This window comes from Chenopodium album, chromosome 25 (assembly GCF_948465745.1).
Source record: "Chenopodium album chromosome 25, dcCheAlbu1.1, whole genome shotgun sequence".
Lineage (NCBI taxonomy): Eukaryota > Viridiplantae > Streptophyta > Magnoliopsida > Caryophyllales > Amaranthaceae > Chenopodium > Chenopodium album.
The window spans coordinates 16,063,918-16,084,127 of NC_137858.1; the positions used below are offsets into that span (position 1 = coordinate 16,063,918).

A 20,210-nucleotide genomic window follows, 5' to 3' on the forward strand; every position below is an offset into this window, starting at 1 on the left:
TAAAAATGAACATATAATGTTGTTGCTTATCTTGCAATTTGCTAAATTATTTAGTACCAATTAAATAAATTAACAATGTTTTTTTTTTGCTTTTTTTTTAAATAAACAATATGTTTTTTAATAATAAATAAAATGCTACGAGTAATGTCTAATATTATTAATGCTAATGTTAATTAAACCGCCTTACTAAACAAACATTTTTATACAACTAAACAAACACAAAAATTTGTATTAATTAAAAAAGAAAATGAATGTTTACTTTATAAGAATGAATATCATAATGCATGAAAATAATCCAGGCTTCAATGTACCTCTCATTACTAACAAGACCCAAAATCATAACTACCCACAACACATCACTACGAACAGGCATCACACGGAAAATGTCACAAGCTTCATCAATAAAGAATATCCCCATGTTTAGCATACCCACCTGAGGCTAGTCCATGAGAAAACATCCCTCTCTGACATTTCAACAAACACCTCTTGGGCATCACCCACTTTAGCAAAAACAGAGTGGAAATTAATCAATGAGTTACCAAGAAACAAATCAGACCCAAACCCAGATTTTATTATTATCCCATGAACTATTTCTCCATACAAAGAAGAATCATAATGCGAGCACGACGTAATTACAAACTTATATGTATAATCATCAGGTAAAACCCTAGAAAATTCTTCATTCGAAATCGACAACATTCGACCCAAATACTTGATGGGTTCTACACAATTTCGAATTTTGGAATGAGCCCTTATCATCAAATTCCATAACAAAGTAGGAATTGGGGGAGAAGGGTAATTATCAAACAAATAAATTGCAGAATTTAGACGATTAGAAGAGAGATATGAGTGGATTAAGGAAGAAATTAAGTGGGGATTAGAGGAGAAAGATTGGGTATAAATTTGAGCATGGATTTGCTTCAAATGTGGGAGAGAAGGACGTTGCTTTAGTAGATGAGAGAATGTGATAAAATTGGTTGGTTGGAAATTGGCGGGAAATTCAGTTGATGGAGTTAGAGAGTGAGATTTTCAAATTCGGGTTTTGGAGAGAGAAAAATGAGAGTGCAGATTTGAGCATCTTGAAAATGGCAGGGGAATTTAAAAGTTTTCTTGGAAAAAAATTGATCTATAACTATAACTATAAGCAAACATTAGTTTTAGGCGGGAAATTGGCAGGATGTTGTTTAGTTTGAAGTTTCAGGCTTTGGAGTTGTTGATATCATAATACCAAATTATTATTATTATTATTATTATTATTATTATTATTATTATTATTATCTCAAAAACAAAAAGTCATACAACCTACAATAAATTAGTGGGAAGCCGAGATACAATCTGGGCCCCCACTCCTCTAGCTATAGCAAAGCCTACCCTAGTAAAAATATGAGCTGCAGCACGTGCTCCAATGTCTTGCGTCGTCGAGAACCTCTGAATTCGCTTAAGCAACGCAATAGCCTCCTTCTCTAATTCACCAAACGAAGAAAAGGAGAAGGGAATGAACCCATATCCAATCGCCTGACAACGAGCCTCATACTTATCCCGCTTCCGCTGAGCTGCATCAGCCACAACCCGTCCAGGAATAAAGTCAGATAACCTTGACTGTGTCAAAGGAGAAGATCCTGTCAAATCAACACAGACATCGCGACCACGATCCCAAGAATAAAGTAACACATCAGCAGGTCTGAGGGCATCACCGTTCCCTCCAGACAACCCAATATCAACCTCTTTCCTTGCTGAAATCCCAGAACGATAGCAAACATCAACTAGGGTATCCCGAACAACATTATGTCTATGTTTAATACCCACGATACCAGCACACGACACCGCGTGATCGCCAAAAATATCCCCTGGAAAAACCCTTGAACAAGCAGAGCACGGTGTCGAGGCAGAGAACAACGGAACACCCAATCGGTAGCATAATACACATCGATAAGTCTTTGCATTCATAATCTGACCCAATCCTGAAATAGGAACGGCCCGAAGCCAAGCAGACGTGTGATCTCCCTGCTGAGATTTCCACAATGCTGATAGACGAGGGGATAATGAAAAGGTGGATTCTGCAGATTCGGTAACCTTCGTGAAATATATATCTGCCAATTTCTTCATAAGTTTTGGGGCAGCGACCTCACTAGGATTACTTAAAAAATCAGACTCCACCACGCCATTAAACAAACCCAAGGCGTCTTCAAAAGCTCGACCATGACCAACAATGTCAGCATGTCGAAGAAGCTTTGTTTGCAACCCAGTAGACTGCAACCGAGAAGCAAGAAAAGCATAATGCCGAACATCACCTGCAGAATAAACACCAAGCCCTCCAAACGCAAATGGTAAAGTGGCAAGCCGCCACTGCCAATCGCCAAACCCAGGTCCTGAAGCAGTAACAATACGCTCCAAAGAAGATCGAAGAGCCTCGTCAAAAGTGCGCTGAGCCGCCTCAAAAGTACTAGGGGGACAAGTACGCAACGCAAAGTAGAGTTTAGAAACTCCGGTACAAGCCCTAAGTAACAATAGCTCACACTGAGGATCATCCAGCGTAGCAACCTTATCCATAAGCGCAATGGTCTTGGTCACCCTATGCATCACAAGCTCACTACTAAAACCAGAATCAGAACTAGCAGGACCACCAAGCAACTTAACACCACGCGAAGGTCGAGCAATGTTAGGTGGAAAGACACCCAAAAGTCTGCTTCGGGGGTCTTCTGTAGGCCAGAAAACTTCAGTTTTGTCCACGTTAAGATGTAACCCAAAAAGAGGCCCTTCCTCCATAATCAGATGCAAAATTTTCCCCACCACCAACGTGTCACCAATAATAGTGCCATCATCTAAATACCAAGCCTGAAGACATACATCAAAAGTATCTCTGATTTTACACACCAAGGGTTGTAAAACCAAAGCAAAAAGCAGAGGACCAAGGGGATCACCCTGCTGCACCCCCTGAGACGACCATAAGGTGTGGTCCCCATAATACAATCTAGCTGGATTAGAGTAGCAGAATTCAACCCACCGCGAAATACCCGGACAACGACGACGGACCTCACGTAACATGACCGCACGATCAACTAGATTGAAGGCATTACGAAAATCCACCAACAACATTGAAAGACCAACATCAGATCCACGAACCTCAAGTAATCGATTCACAGCATGAAGAATGGCCTCACCGCCTGAAGAAACCCCAACGCCAAATTGAAGACCATCAAAGTAACTTCCCAAAGACTGCCCAACCATAACAGCACCGACTTTCGAAACCAGACGCCGCCAAATGGTACCCACAGCTATAGGACGAATTCCACCACCGGGCTTGACAAGGGGTGTGAGAGGAGCACTAGAAATATACTCTCCTAGTTCCATAGGACATCTACCAGCTAGAAACAGATTAACCACCCCGGTAATAGAGTCAACCAACTCGTCTGAGACAGCCACAGCTGCACCACTCAAGCAATCCATAAGGTGTTGAGCACGTAACCCATCCCTACCACACGATGTGCCACGCGGGAAACTCTGAATCCGATCTAAAACAACAGCAGAGGAAGCAATGAGATGAAGTTGATCAATAGGAATATCAGCAGGCAAGGAAGGAGGTGAAGAAGAAGGGTGTTTTGAAAGCAAATCCGCAAGAGTGACATCATTATACGGAGCAACACCTGAAGAAGAAAGAACTCGGACTGCAGCGGTGTAATGACCATCACAAATCTTCCTACGACACTGCTTGATATTACGCTCTTCCAAATCAAGGTCCTCATCATCAACCACCGACATAGTAGGAGCATCCTCAGCCAAAGTTTCCCTCACAAGCTGCACACTACCACCTGGTGCACCCCAAGAACAAATAGCCCGGGAAATACTTTCTTCTTGATGCCGACGCTTTACGGAAGACCTTGACTCACGACTACTCCGCGGCCGAAAGGTTTTAAGGGTGCAAAGAGGTAACACTAACAACGATACCCAACTAGAAATGTCATTAGGGTTAGAGATCACCTTATCTAGAGCACTTTTCAGAATCCGAGAAAACCCCAAACGACACTTGGGAGGGATAGATTTCACAGTACGAAACCCCTTTGAGAGCAAAGCATTAATGAGAGCCACGTCAAAACCACAAAACTGATCTCGCGCCAAACCATCCACAAGCCCAATACGAGTCGAAGAAGAGGGAGCTTGTGGCTTGGAGAAATTATGAAGCACAAAACGAATAATACCATCTCCTTCATCAGGGGGTGATACATCCTCACCCCTCTCGTGACGACACCAAGAACGAAGCGTATGAGTTTTGTAACAAACCCCACAAAACCAAATCCCCATACGTGTAAAAGTAACTTCCGCCTCAGTATAAACAACCAAATTAGAAGTAAGAGACTGACGTGTAACATCCCGCGCACCAGTACAACAATGACGATCATGAATATGCTTGATTAAAGAACGCCTTGTAAGCCCATTGCCACTCCCATCTTGACACCCACTAAGACCCACAAAGGGACAATGAAACTTCACCGACATGGCAACACAGCCACCACCAAAGTCGGAGCAAATACCAATCGAAAAACAGCACTTAAATAACCCAAAATAACCACCACAAACTACACCCAAAAGCACAATAAAATGCACCCGAAATGACCAGCAAAAAGCACCCAAAAAGCACGAAAACACCACCCAAACAGACCAGAAATTTGCACCTCAAAATAACCAAAGAAACTGACCAGGAAATTGGAGAAAAATGCACTCAAACAGCACCCAAAACAACGCCAAAATTGCACCAAACAAACCGCCAGAAAATTGCACCAGTTGACCCAAGCAACACCAGAATCTGATAGGAAAACAGCCCGAAAAATTGACCCAATATCCCCCCGATTAACTGCCTGAAAACTGCCTGTAAACAGCCCCAAAACACCTCGAAAACTGCCTGAAAACTGACCCAATTACCTGCCTGAAAACTGCCTGTAAACAGCCCCAAAACACCTCGAAAACTGCCTGAAAACTGACCCGATTACCTGCCTGAAAACAGCCCCAAAAACACCTCGAAAACCTGCCTCAAAGTCGCCGGAAACCAGCTATAAAACCACCTTAATTTCGCCTGAACAAGGAGATGCTGCCTGAAAACTTGCGAGGATATTGCGCCTCAGAACTGCACCAAATTCGCCCAAAACCACCTTAATTTCGCCCCTAAAAAAAACCGAAGACCCACCGGAACCACCTGGCCTGAACTCGCCTGACCCGATCGTCCCTGATCGCCGGAAATTGCGCCGGAAAAAGGACGTGGAAGCCTACCCTAATTATTATTATTATTATTACTATTATTATTATTATTATTAGTTGTAAGCCCGTGCGATGCACGTTTCTAATAAATTATTTATGAAGACCATTCATTAAATATATGGATAAAATTTCTAATATCATAAGATAATTTATTAATTTTAACACTAAAGTTATATTTTGTTGTTTTATTTATTTTATGTGACGCTTAAATTTAAAATCTCAAACCTTATTCACTAATTTTGCTTACGTGACAAATTAAATTTTTAATTTATAAAATAATTGACAAATTTGGTTTTTTTATTGATCAAAATAAGTCTTTTACCTATGTGTTTATTTAATATACTCGTTCTTTTTAAAATGATAGTCTCATTTATAATCGTTTAACTATAAAAAATTATGGGAAATTAGTCATATGATATTTAGTTTTATTCGTCTCAGTCTTTTGCCTATGCGTTTATTTAATATACTCGTTCTGTTTAAAATGTTAGTCTCATTTATAATCGTTTAACTATTAGAAATTATGCTCGTAAAAAAAAAACTATTAGAAATTATGAGAAATTAGTCATATGAGGTTTAGTTTTATTCGTCTCGAGTACATTATTAAAATCAAACTTTTATAATATTTGCTAGGAAGAGATTGATAAAAAATTTGCATCCATATAGATAATTACTAGATATAAGCCCGTGCGATGCACGGTTCTAGTAAATCTTTATATTAATTTAAGTTTTTTTTTATATGAAGATCATTCATTAGATATTTGGATAAAATTCCTAATATCATAAGATAATTTTTTTTTTATTTTAACACTAAAGTTATCTTTCGTAAGTTTATTTATTTTACGTGGCGCTTGAATTTAAAATCTCAAACCTTATTCTTTAATTTTGCTTAGTTAACAATTTAATTTTTTAATAAAAAATAAATGACAAATCATTTTATTTATTGGTTAAAGTAAGTCTTTTGCAAATGCGTTTTTTTTTTTATACTTGTTCAGTTTCAAAATGTTAGTCTCATCTAGAATCTTTTAACGTTTAAAAAAATTAGGGGATCTTCTAAATTTCTCTTTATATATAAGGAAAAACATAGTGATATAAGATTTAGTTTTATTCGTTTTGATGAGTACATTATTAATATCTAATTTTTATAATATTTGCTAGGGAGAGATTAAAGATATTTACGATCAAAGATTTACATCCATATATGTAAAAAAAAGATAATTATTAGTTTTTTAAATAATTTAAATTTTAATTGTTCACTATTCGTTATTTTTTAGCTAGGTGGCAAAATTCTTAAATCTTATTCGTTACTTTTGATTAGGTGGCGAGTGAATTTTTTAATTCTAAAATAAATTATTAATCTAAAATTTCATTGGTCAAAATAATATCTTTTCTTATGTGGCGCGCCGAATGCTCCCGAAAAATTCCTACTTTATTTATATATATTAAATTAGATTAGATTAGATTACTTAGTTTTTTTTAAGAGAAGATAATTGTTGGTTTTTTAAAAATTTAAATTTTAATTATTCACTATTCATTGTTTTTACCTATGTGTCAAAATTCTTAAATCTTATTCGTTACTTTGCTTAGGTGGCGAGTAAATTTTTTAATTGTAAAATAAATTATTAATCTAATTTTTCATTGGTCAAAATAATACCTTTTCTTATGTGGCGCGCCGAAGGCTCCCGAAAAATGCCTACTTTATTTATATATATATATATATTATATACTAGTATATTAGATTTGTTTAAACCTTTGTAAAAAATAAATAAATTACGTTGCAATTGACACATTTTCCAAAAAATTATATTTTTTAATTAAAAAAAAAAAAGATAAACGAGAGAAGAAAATAGAGAAGAGCGGGAGTAGAAAAATAGAAATAATCTGGAGTTTTCTAGTATCATCTTCCTTAACTACAAAGCTTGGAATCTGCTTTCATAATCTACTCTTTCTACAATCTACCTCTGTTTCTTCTCTTCACGTGTTGTTCTTCAAGGTATGCATTACTTCAATTTCCCTATCAATTTCCCTTTATTCTTATCTTTAATTTCATACCCTTTTAGATTTTGGCAACAATTTGTGATTAGTAATTGCAATTTTACTTTCGGATTACAATTGGTATAACCTAGTAATTTCTTCTTGTTTTGTTTCCAATTTTAACGCATAATTTGAACCAAATTTGAATAATTGAATTGTGCAGTTACATGTTTAATCTTTTGTTAGTGATAATTGTATTTATTAGCTTCGTTGGGTTTAATTTTGTTGAATTTTTCTATATATGATTTGGGTTATTATTATAATTAAGTATTATTTTTAAATTATTCGTCAAATCTTTGTTTAGGTGTATCATATATTCATATTCAAGTAATATTCTTGCAAAATTACCTTTTTTTTTAGCTAGGTTGTTTAACCATGTCCGAATATTTCTTTCCTGTTTTGTGGGGTGGTACGCAGAGACAGACGGCTCGGTGGGAGCGAGGGTTTAGTGTGTATATTATGGGGTGGGGTGGGGGGGGGGGCAGTGGGACATATTGATTTGCATTGGTTTGTATATGATCTGGTTATTGTTGTTGTATAGTGGTGGTTATACTTGATGCATTTGGTACTCGAATTGATGCAAGTATGAATCAATAAGACGATAAATGTTCGTTATGCATAATCTTCGGTAAATTGGATATTGACATTCAGCTGTCGTTATGTAGGGTTTAGAATTGATTGTTGGAAAGTGAAGAGGAGGAAACCTTGATCAGTTGCATTTCAAGCAAGTTGTCTATAGAAGCTTACATTGAAAGATGGATATTGGTGGAAGAAGGGTTTCGAGGGGTATGCTGCCTTTATTGGTTTTGCATACCGTGAGCGAATATTACAGGCTTCAGCGAAAACCTCCTGTGACTGCTGGATTGTTGGCTGCTAATACTCTCATCTATCTAAGGCCTGCTTTCCTGGAGTCTATCCTCCCCCATATCAGTGAGGTTTGGTTCAATGCGCACTTAATCCTTAAGGTACACTGTTTCACCTGATTACTAAGCTTTTTTTTTCTTTTCCTTCATGTATTGTTGTTTATCACACGACCCGACCACCCAAGAAAATCTTTTAAATGTTCTCATTGTTCATCCTTACTTTTGCTGCTTACATTGATATGAGTTAATGAATGATTTTTATCTTGCTGTTTTTCAACTTTCAAGTTCTAAAACTTGTGCATAATACTATTGTCTCTTGCTCTCTAAAACTTGTTTGTGGTTCTTGTTGGAAAAATTAAATAAATTAACTAAGGGCCTGTTCATATTTACTTAATTTCAGTTCAGTTCAGTTCAGTTCAGCTCTTAATTTCCCTCTCTTATAAAATATTCATTTCAGTTCAGTTCAGCTCCAATCAGTTCAGTTCAGCTCCAATCAATTCAGTTCAGTTCAGTTCAGCTCAATTCAGTAAATGTGAACAGGCCCTAAGTTGGTATGGAAAAGTAAACACAAAATTTTCTGCACCACTACCTTGCTTTGTTTTTTCTGACATAAAACTCATATGGGTTTTTGAGTGTGGATTTATTGACATATGTTCATGATGAGTATGGTCATGGAATTTACGGCCAAGGGTAAGGAAGTGTTGTCAGTGGACTAAAAGTGTAGCAGATACTTGCCTCTAAAAAAACTTATATACAACAACCAAGGCTTAGTCTCAAAGTAATAGCTTGAATCATCATAAGGATCCATTATAAAATGTGAAACAAGAAGTATAAATACTCACCAACTTGTATAAAATAAAATAAATTGACCAACAAGCTGACTCTTGGAAGAATTCTCAAGATACCGAGGGCCCGAGGCTGAACCTCTAAATTTAACCAGGATTTACTATGACAGAATTCGAAAGTGCTTATTAGTGCTTATCTATCTTCTAACTATTGGGATATTGGGTTGTTAACTTGTTACCATAACTGGTATTAGTGGGCACTCCCCATGTTAAAAGTAGGTTGGATCTTGAATCCTCGTGTAACTATAGGATTCATAACCATAACTTAGTAAGTTGGTTGCTGCATGTCCCTTACTACCACTAGCAGGTGGTTGTCAAGTGATGGCAAGGTTGTTTCTGCCACTAAGAAGGAAAATTGATTATGAAACTGTAAAATAGAAAACATGATGCTTGTCCCATCTGTGGCAAGTTTCTCCTTTGCTTGAATTCATGCCCATGCCTAGCTCTAAGGATACTAGCTTAGTAACTTGTGCATTAATTTGAATGTTGGTCATTGAAGGTTGAGGATTTTAGAGGAATTCTTTGTCAGTTGTATTAATGGGTTTTTGTTAATTGGTTACCACCTTCATTTTAAGCCTTGTTGATAATTTGGTTTGCTTTCACTAAAGTTAAGCAATGATATGATGATAGTGGAATATGATGAAGTGTCCGCGCCAAAAAAACGCTTAGCTGCTGATATTGTCCCTCTTGCTGCTGCTGCTGTTCATCTTTTCTGTACTTGGTGTTGCAGCTAAATACTTCATAAAGGCTCTAGATTGTCAATAATGATCTAATTTAGATACTGTTTCTTAGAACCTGTTTCACAGGATAGCTGCTTTAAACTCCTCTTTCATCTTTCTTGATTTGCAACATTTTTTATTTTGTTTGTTTGTTTGCTTAAATACTGGTTTTACTGTCTAGACCACGTACTAGGGTGTAACGATTGGTAGATTTGTTGCTCCCTGTTTAAGGTGATTGGATTCTGAATGTTTGTTGCAGTGTTAAAAGTAGAATATGGTTTTGTATTCAAGACTTGGGAGGTGGGTGTCTCTCCTTAATATGAATGTTGCTTTGGGTTGTTTGTGGGAGGCGGTTGTGGCGTTACTTGTTAGTTTGAGTCCCTTTGACAAAGTGTCATTCAGAGCAAACATAGGTTATGCATGTGAAGGACGACTGCTAATTGGATACAGCTTCAATTTCTGTTTTTCTTTTTTTTGTTTTCTTATTTGGCTTGCCAAGATGTGTGGTTTCATATTTGCTTGAGCAGAACATCCATTTACACTAGACACGGACTATCTTTAGGCTATCATTCATCTGTTAAGCTACTCACATTTTATATAGTAATGACTGAAACAACCTATCTGCTTTCTTTGATTTTACAGTATAAGGATCTTAAACGCTTCTTTTTGTCACCATTTTATCACATGGGTGAATCTCACTTGGTTTACAATATGTTATCTCTTCTATGGAAAGGGATCCAATTGGAGACTTCAATGGAAATATTGAATTCGCCACTATGGTTGCTACATTACTCACCATGTCGCAGGGAATAACCTTACTGTTGTCCAAGTCCCTCTTGTTATTTGATTACCAGAAAGCATATTACTCTGAATTTGCGGTGGGATTTTCTGGCGTCCTCCTTGCCATGAAAGTTGTTCTCAATGCCCAGTCAGATGACTACACATTCGTGCATGGCATTCTTGTACCTTCACGTCATGCTGCATGGGCTGAAATGATTCTCATTCAGATGTTTGTACCAGGTGTCTCATTTCTTGGTCATCTTGGTGGGATATTGGCTGGAATTCTTTATCTGCACTTGAAGAGATCATATTCAGGTCCTAATCCTTTGAGATCCGTCGTTAGAAGTCTTTCTGGTGTATTTAGCTGGCCCTTGAGATTTTTCCGGGGCTTAATTCGGCCGAGAAGGTATTCTGGCAGAGGAGTTGTAGGGAGAGGAGAGAGAAGCAATGTGACTGGAGTATGGAGATGTCCTGCTTGTACATTTGACAATTCAGTTTTGCTGTCTGTGTGCGAAATGTGTGGGGCTGGTATAGATGGAAGTTACTTTGCATCAAATATGCAGAATAACCTCTCTCTAGACGAGTTACGACGCAGGAGGCTTGAAAGATTCAGCTCTAGCAGATAGCATTCTGGTGAGTTGATATTTGATAGTCAACTAGCCATGTAGTTACCCTTGGAAGAAAACTTGGATATGGAGACTTACAAACTGACTACTGAGTACATCTTAAAAGATAGATCAATTCTGATGTTTTTTGCTTATTGACTAGTTAACCTTTTAGTTTCCCATTAAACGTTTGTACATACGTGATACGTACATAGAATTAATTTGGTTGAGTGATGTGGCCTTTGTACCACATTACCATTATCCACTATGGCCCTTAACCTTTTTGGAGGTTGACTCATGTATGTCAGTATAGGGGTGGTAATTCGGGTCACAAGTCGGGTTCGGGTTAGATTTTGGGTTAATTTTTGGTTGTGCTTAAAAAGTTTTAAAAATAGTATATAATTTAAAATTATTGCAGACTATGACATTTGTTTCAAATCGGGTCAAATTCGGGTTTTTCGGGTTCGATTCAGGTTGGATTGGGGTTTCTTTCAGTAATTTCGGGTTGAGTTCGAGTCGGTTTATCGAGTTAGGTTAGGGATTGCAAGCCCTTTGTCAGTGCAACAAGGAGTATAAAATTTGGCCTTTGTTCAAATTACCATTAAAAATTGATATTTGCACATATTTTGAAATTACAAAATTAAGCTTCTGTTTTACCCCACCCTTTAAAAACAAATTATAATTTCACGCTGTATTTACCAAAAACGAAATATCAAGGCATTAGTTATGTTAGAATATGTCCTTCAAAACAAGAAAGTTATCAAGTTATGCTAGAGCATCTCCAATAGTATGAAGAAGGGACCTGCTTGTAAATTAATTAAAGTTATAAACATGCGGCTTATCATTGGATTGAATTGTTGAATGTAGCTTATATGAGCAGCCCTGCTCAAACAAGCAGTATTGCTTATTTTTCTACATTTAAGCATCTTCCACTTAGATCTGAACACATGGATAATATTATTTATTCTTTTTTATTTTATTTTTTTTCCTAGCAAGCTACAAGTGAATGCTGCTAATCATTGTAGTATATTGTAGCTTGAAAATATAGGAGCTTAAATTATTGATGTCACAAGGTGGGCTATAACAAATTGTAGCTTTCCATTGGAGATGCTCTTAGAATATGAAATGCTTAAGGAAAATAAGGTAAACAATGCCACAATAGGACTTGAGGACAATGATACACATATATTGAATGTATGTGGTCCCAACATAGTTACCAATTAAAAATTGACAACTCATCATTAGCTAAAAAAATGAGAGGGAAAATTAAGAGGGAAAAGTTTTTGGTTTTTGGCACCATTTACCATAAGAAGGCGGGACAAATTTTATTGGCGCCAAATAATATTTCTTGTTACTAAAAAAATATTTCACGTTACTAAAATATACAATTTTGTTACTAAGAAAATAACATCCTAGTCAACGTCATTAATGAAGAGAATTGTTTATTATAAGAATCGAATAATAATTCATTTGACGATATTTTACAAACTGCAAATCAAAAAATTATTATAAAAAACCAATGGAATTATTTTTTAAAGATCTTTTTATAGACATCCATATCGCTACATTTTAAAAAAATTTATGAAGTTGGACAATTTTAACCTTACTATGTTTGTAACTTTTTAAAGAAGTGTTAGTAATTTGTCATTATTATTATTACAAAAATTTCAAACATACCAAAAAAGTACAGATTATATATTTATTACATATAAGAAACTATATAATTTTTTTTTTTTTTGACGGGAAGAAACTATATAAAATTAAACACAAACTTTTAAATAAATCGGATGTACAATAAATATTGTACATCCGTTATAAAGTTACCCCTAAAATAAGCAAAAGTTACCCTAATATGGATAAATGTTACCCTAACATAAATAAATGTTACTAAGTATTTATACTTTATTGATAAAAGTTACCCAAAAAATTGTAAAAGTGACCCTAAATTTGATAAAAAGTGACCCCCGATGTACAGTAAATTACTGTACACCGGATGTATACAAAAGTTATTGAAAATTAAATAGGTGTTTGCTACAATTATACAATTATCAAGTGTTGTACGAATTAATTCATACATTGGAGTGTTTCATTCATTTCTTGAAGGTTTTTAATCACAAAAGCTAAGGTTACACACAAATTATTATCACTTATTGCTAAATACTCCCGTATGTTTATAACTTATCTTTTTTTTATTTGCTTTACTAAATAAGTTGGTTTAATTTTTTATTTGATTTTATCATATTTACGTATACTAGTTTACTCATATTATGTGTCCAAAAAAAAGTACTCATATTAAATATGTGGAAAATGACTAGTTTGCTAATAGTATCAATAAATACAAAGTGTTAATAAAAACAAATGGTGTTAGATACAAAGTCTTAATAAAATAAATTCAAAGTGTTATTAAATAAAATGATTTTTTTTTTAAAAAAAAAAAAGGATGAATAATATGCTTGTAAACTTCAAAATTGAAACATTATTGACGCCTTTCAGAGTTACCATCTAAGGGTAGTAGATTTACTTTATAGATTTGAAGATTTAAATAAAATAATTAAGAGTTTAAATCGAATCATGATTGATTACACACAATATAATTATTGTCACTTATTGCTAAATATCACATGTGTTTATTGTTGGGGACGTAACAACGGATAAAAACAAAAACAGGAAAAATAATAAAATACGGAATAACAAAATAAACAACACACAAGATTTTTACGTGGAAAACCCCTCCTCAATAAGGGGAAAAACCACGGTCCGGATCTCCACGGACGAAAACAACTTTACTAGCAATAATATCGGGATTACAATGACCACTACTACAATTACAATATTAGATACAATGTATTTAGAATAGTCTACACTAAGTACCCTTTAACGTTAGTACTTATACTAATCTTAAAATACCCCTCACACTAATATTGTGTTTGTCTAATTGTCTCTCCGTCACTTCCTCCCTCACTACTATAGCTATGTGCTACTTCTTTTGCTAGTATGCTACATTGCTACTTCTCTTGGTTACCCAAACTCACGACACTAACCTACATTATATAGCAAAATCAATCAACCTTCCTCTTCAAGCCTTAACCTTCCATCAACTTGCCAAATAAATGCAAGTATACAAAGTCAAGGTTTTGCCTTAAAACCTTCTGCCACAAGGCCCACAACCATAGTACAATTGGGCTTTCAAGTCCCCTAATTTACTACTACTCTACCGTCCAACTACATGCATTACGCATTCACCTTTTTTTTTCATCTTTCTTACACTATTATTATTACTACTAATAATAATAATACTTACTTAACTGTGTGATTTGGGGAGATTAACCCAACATTTACGACATATTTTTTTTAATAATAAGTTATTACTTTTCGTTTTTTTTTTTTTTACAAAAAAGTCTTTACTAAAAAAAGTGTCATATATGAATAAAATATATAGTTTTGAATACTATATTTTCATTTTTTGTTACCGTATAATTATGTGATTAAGGAAACTATACTAAAAAAACCGTTGTGATTAAGGATGAGATACAAATCCGGTACCAAATTTAATGTATATTAGCAACGTATTAGTAATCAACATTGTGAAATATTATGATATTCACCATGTAAACATTTAGCAAACAAAATATATTACTCTTCATTACCTCATCGGTAACTAATCATAAACTTACAGTTTTCACATCAATTGTTAATATTGATCTGAAACTCGATTACTATATTTTACTTATTCAACTTTATTTCTTATGACTTTTCAGTGACTGTGTCTATTTCACATCATCTATAAGTTTAAACACTTGTCGCCTCTTTATCTCGACATGAAAAAAATTCAAACAAAAATCATTACACGTGATCAATATAATGTTGCCTTATTTCCTTTAATGATTAATGTGTTTTATTAAGTTAAATTATTAAGGGTAAATTGGTAACTTTGAAAATTATAACTATGGTACGGTCTATGTATAGAATTCAAAGTTTGAAAAATTATTGAGAATTATATTCATTATATCAATTTTTTTTTTTATAACTAAATCTTGTGATGAGTAAATTATATTTTATAAATACACTTTTGTAGTAACAACAAAACCTAAAAAAAATTGTGAACATATTAGTAATATATATATTATCAATTTATTACTAATATGTTCACAATTTTTTTTTAGGTTTAGTTGCTACTACAAAAGTGTATTTATAAAATATAACTTACTCATCACAAGATTTAGGATACAATATTTGTTACTATCTTTGTAAATATCACTTCGAGGGTAAGGACAAATAAAATTTGAAAAAAAGATAACTCATGTTCTTGTGAGGGATCGAACTCGGAGACAATATTTCATCGGAGCAAATTTATGTTCATCGTTAGTAATCAAGATTGCAAGATAAATATCGACATTTGTAGGATTTTTTTGTTAATAATAAGTAGTGCTACGTCTCTTATATTTAGTTACAAAACATAACTGCTTGTGTTACTACTAAACACTCTGCTTGTGTTACTAAATAAATTAGTAAGTTATGTGTTTAATATTATCGGGACTTTTTTGCCATTTTCGCCGACCTTTTATCTTTTTTAGCCATTGTTGAGGTCTTTTTTTTTTTAAATGAATACGACTTTGACCACTTTTGTTACTTTAATAATTATAGTATATCTACACCATTCCAAATTCAATAGAAAACAGGAAAAAGAAGAAACAGATGACCAATTTCAATAGTTCAATAGAAAATAGAGAAGAACACTTATTTCAATTGTTGTAGATTATTAAATGATGAAGATTAACTCAATTAAACCACAAACTGTATTACACATTATCTTCTGAATTTTCATTATATAAATTAATACCATTGATTAAGTTGACCCAAAAAACTACCTTTTAAAAATTTAATTGTTTTTTCCCAAAAATAACTGAACGATTTCCATAGAAATTGTTTAAATCAAAATTAATTCCCAATTTGCATTTTTATAAAAACTTATTCCCTAGATAGTGTCCACGTAGGATTGTTTATTAGCTTAGGTTTTTTTTTTTTTTTTTTTTTTTTGAAGATGGGGTTTTCTGGGTCGACCGCAAACTAGTTTGTGAGGTTGAATGTTGAGCTATTCCCATGAAATTAAAACAGGAATTAAAAATCAAAAAAAATTACATGGGAGTTCATAATTGTATGAAATTACCCGGTGGAGATTATACAAATCAAAACTACCCATAATTTTTTTTTTTTTTTTGAAACCAAAACTACCCAGAATTCTAATTCATAATTGTATGAAATTACCCAAAAAATCAAAACAAATGAAAGAAGGGAGAGAAGATCTAAGAAGAAAAAAAGGTTTGAAATGAAAAAAAAAAAGAGTGAATAAAGAGGTTGATGCAGAAGCTTGAAAATAGCATCTTTGTTGTTTTAATACCAACGACAATAATTGAATTGGTGGCCAACATTTGCGTTTTGGGGCTGCAGAGTTCAAGTGCATACTCTCCACCATTGTTGATTTGTTGACTCTCAGTGAGATTGTGAGAACCGAGGAGAGAGGAAATGGGAAGATAGGGGAGACGTGTTAAAAGTATAACCATTATTATTACTAATTGTGGTTTTACACTTTATAAATAAAAAATAAATTTTTTTTTTTTAAAATACCAAAGCTAATACCCGATCCTACGTGGACGCTATCTAGGGAATAAATTTTTAAAACGGTGCAAAGTAGGAATTAATTTTGGTTTAAACAATTTCTAGGGAAATCGTTCAAAATAACTACTCTATACCTAAATCTTCCATTGCTAATTTTTTGCAAATTATGAACAACTAATCAACGCACTGCACTTAACGTGAAATTCATATTCAATTGGATAATCAATCCAATGAGAAATTACCTAGACAATGGTAATTTAATATCACCAGCAAGAGTTATGGAGAGTAATTACGTACTCTATAAATTAAAGTTGGAAGTATAATTTTTTTTTTTAATAGATAGATTTTCCATGGAAGGTATAAGTTTCGATCTTGAAGCTTAAAAAGGCATATAATTGTAACACATTTAAGTTTAATTTTTGGAAAAAAAGTGTTTCTTATTAGTTTGGATTTTAAAAACTACTGTAATTTATATATGAAGTAGTTTTTTTTTTATTATTTTTATTTCTTCAAAAAAAAAGAGTAGTTTTTTTAATTTATTTTTTCCTTTTTTATGAAGTGATTAATGAATGGATAAGATCGTTTCTTAAAAATAAAGGGTTGAGATTTAATATCATTACAATGGCCATAATTTTATAAAAATGGAAGGGAGTACTAAAGTACTTTCTCTGTCAAGTAAAAAAAACAGAGAAAGTACTTTAGTACTCCCTTCCATTTTTATTTTTTTTATTTGCATCACCTGGGATTGCACGTAGTTTAGGAGGGTAATATTATATTATGAGTGGATGAATGAATTATTATACTACGTAGTAAAAGTAAGATGAGACCATGAAAGAGAAAGTATGTGAGATTAGATAGATATTATTATTATTATTAAAGAGAGGACCATTGAAGAAAGAGAAATGATAAAATAATTTGAGTGGGGTTTAAAGTAAGAAAGAGAAATGATAAAATATACTTAATCCGTCTCTTTATTAAAGTCCTCATCTCATTTTTCACGGGAATTAAGGTTGTTGTTAGATTCCTTAAACAAGTATCAAAGCACATTACTTGCATTAAATAACTAGTGAGAGGGGAAAAAAAATAGTGTGTCATAAATATTAGGCACAAAAAATCAGAATTGAGGTTAGAATTGTAAAAAATCTTTTAATAAAAATGGAAAGATTCTTATAATGGGACTTTAATTTTGATTTGCCAAAAAAGGATTAGGGACTTTAATAAATAGACGGATGGAGTAGTATAAAGTTACCAAATGTCGAAGTGATGCATTTAAAAAAACAACCATAAAAAAAAAAAAAGTGATGCTAATAAAAAAAAAAAAAAAACAAAACAAAACAAAAAAAAAGGGAGTAGTTTGTATAAATGTTTATTAAATGCAAAATATATATTTCTATAGTTTGAGTGCTCAGTCAAACTTGGGCTATGTGCTGCCGCACGGGATAGGCTAAGGTCTAGCCTTGATAGCCACCAACCCACCAATCCACCATTATAAGAACCAAGTAAACACTGTTACTCCTTTCGTGTTTTTAATAAGTGTTACACATACTAAATGCGACTGTGTTTTAATAAATGTTACACACTTTTTCTTTTACTAGGGCAGCTAACGCGCGCGATGCGCGCGTCATAGCTAGCCATATCTTGAAGGTTTTTTTGGTTTGGCTTTTAAATCACAAAATTAGTTAGATTAACAATAAGAGAAATTTTTCCTAAAAAAAGAACAATATAAGAGAAAATATGTAATCAACTATATTTAGGTGGTATAAATGTTCAAGACAACTAACATTTATGAAAGCATAAAAGTACATAAATATTTTAGAGGGTATAGTTGTCTACACACTATTCATTAAAATAGCATCTACATATTAATGAGGGTATGTATGTAAATAAACATTTTGAAGGGTATAATTGGCATTACACTATTCATAAGAGTATGTTTCTACTTTTTATAAGGTAGGGAAGCAAAAAACTACTCCCTTCGTCCCCAAAACTTCGATCTTTTGGGTTGATTTTGCGGTTATTAAGAAACTTAAATAAAAAGAAGTAAAACATATTGGCAAGATAAATTTACATAGGGTTTGTAAAAACGTAGAGAGATAAAGTATTAAAAATACATGAAAAAACAAAATTTTATATGGAGAAGCTAATTTTGCACAAATATTGTTGTAAATTGGTGGGTATTTTAATGCAAATAGGTCGATCATTTTGGGACTAAAATTAGGCCAAAAGGGTCGATGTTTTGGGGACGGAGGGAGTACATTTCAATATTATATATTTCTTCTTTAATGGTCCCCACACCAACCGACAATTATTTTTTTTTTTTTGTATTTCTTTCGTTTCCTCTTATTATATTTAAGTCAATTAAATTGCTTAAAATTATGTGTCGGTCAAAGTGTAATACTTATTAAACACGGAAGGAGTATGTTAAGTAGTTAAAATCTACTCTATCAAAATAATACTAGTAGTTGTCTCATTCAACGATAGAATTATCTTAATTTATTAAGAATTTTTTGTGGCAATTATCTTGTTAAAAATTGTATTGAGTGAGTAGGTAACTTTGTCTTCCTTCATACAGGGGTGGAGGAAAATTAAAGAGAATTTATAGGGACGATATTACCTACACAAAAAAAACGAAACAATTTCAAAGTAGCAAACTAAAAAGAAAAAAATGGAACAATATCTCGAAAATCACATGGAATATAATTGCATGTCATAAGAGCATGTTCTGATTTGCTGAACTGAGCTGAACTAAATTGAACTGAACTGAAATATTAGACTATGGAGTAATGATTTCTAACTATGGACTAATGATCTTTTGTTTATTTATTATTTTATTTACAAGTGTAAAGTGTAATATATACAAGTATATAATATAAAAATACATAAAAATATATAAAAAAAAATTTATGAAAGTTAATAATAATATATGGTGAATATAATTGCGGAAAAATATAAAAGTGTTTAAGAAAATAAAAATAATTCTGTATTTTACATTTTGGACCTGAGTTGAAGTATCATTTGCCTGATTTCAAGAGAACATGTCCTCCACAAGGAAGTTTGAGCAATTCAATTACCTACACTCTTCTTGTCAAAATGTAATTGAGAGGATTTTTGCGGTCCATTTCCTATTGTTGTTATTATTACTATTATTATTGTTGTTGTTGTTATTATTATTATTATTACTATTATTACTGTTGTTGTCTATTATTACTTTTGTTGTTGTTGTTATTATTTATCATTACTATTATTACTGTTGTTATTGTTGTTATTATTATTATTGTTGTTGTTGTTGTTGTTGTTGTTGTTTTCTTATTGGGTTTTATTTGTAGAAATGTAGATAATTCTTTGGTTTGTTGGTGAGATTTGGGCTCTATGATGTTGTGTGCTTTTAGCTTGTTGTTATTTAGCCAAAAAAGAAGAAAATAAAATAAAATAAATAAACAGCTATAATTGGACTTAGGCATTATCTTAAATGGACTAGTGTTTGTAATTTATAGGATTGAT

At 33.2% G+C, this 20,210-nt stretch overlaps 1 pseudogene across 1 annotated transcript; it reads left to right on the forward strand.

The window, feature by feature from the left end:
- The first annotated feature begins 7,940 nt into the window (after positions 1-7,940).
- On the forward strand, positions 7,941-11,401 carry LOC145615245 (rhomboid-like protein 14, mitochondrial; annotated as a pseudogene). Its single transcript, XR_014107250.1, has 2 exons — positions 7,941-8,246; positions 10,351-11,401. The product of XR_014107250.1 is annotated as a rhomboid-like protein 14, mitochondrial (transcript).
- Positions 11,402-20,210: the final 8,809 nt, after the last annotated feature.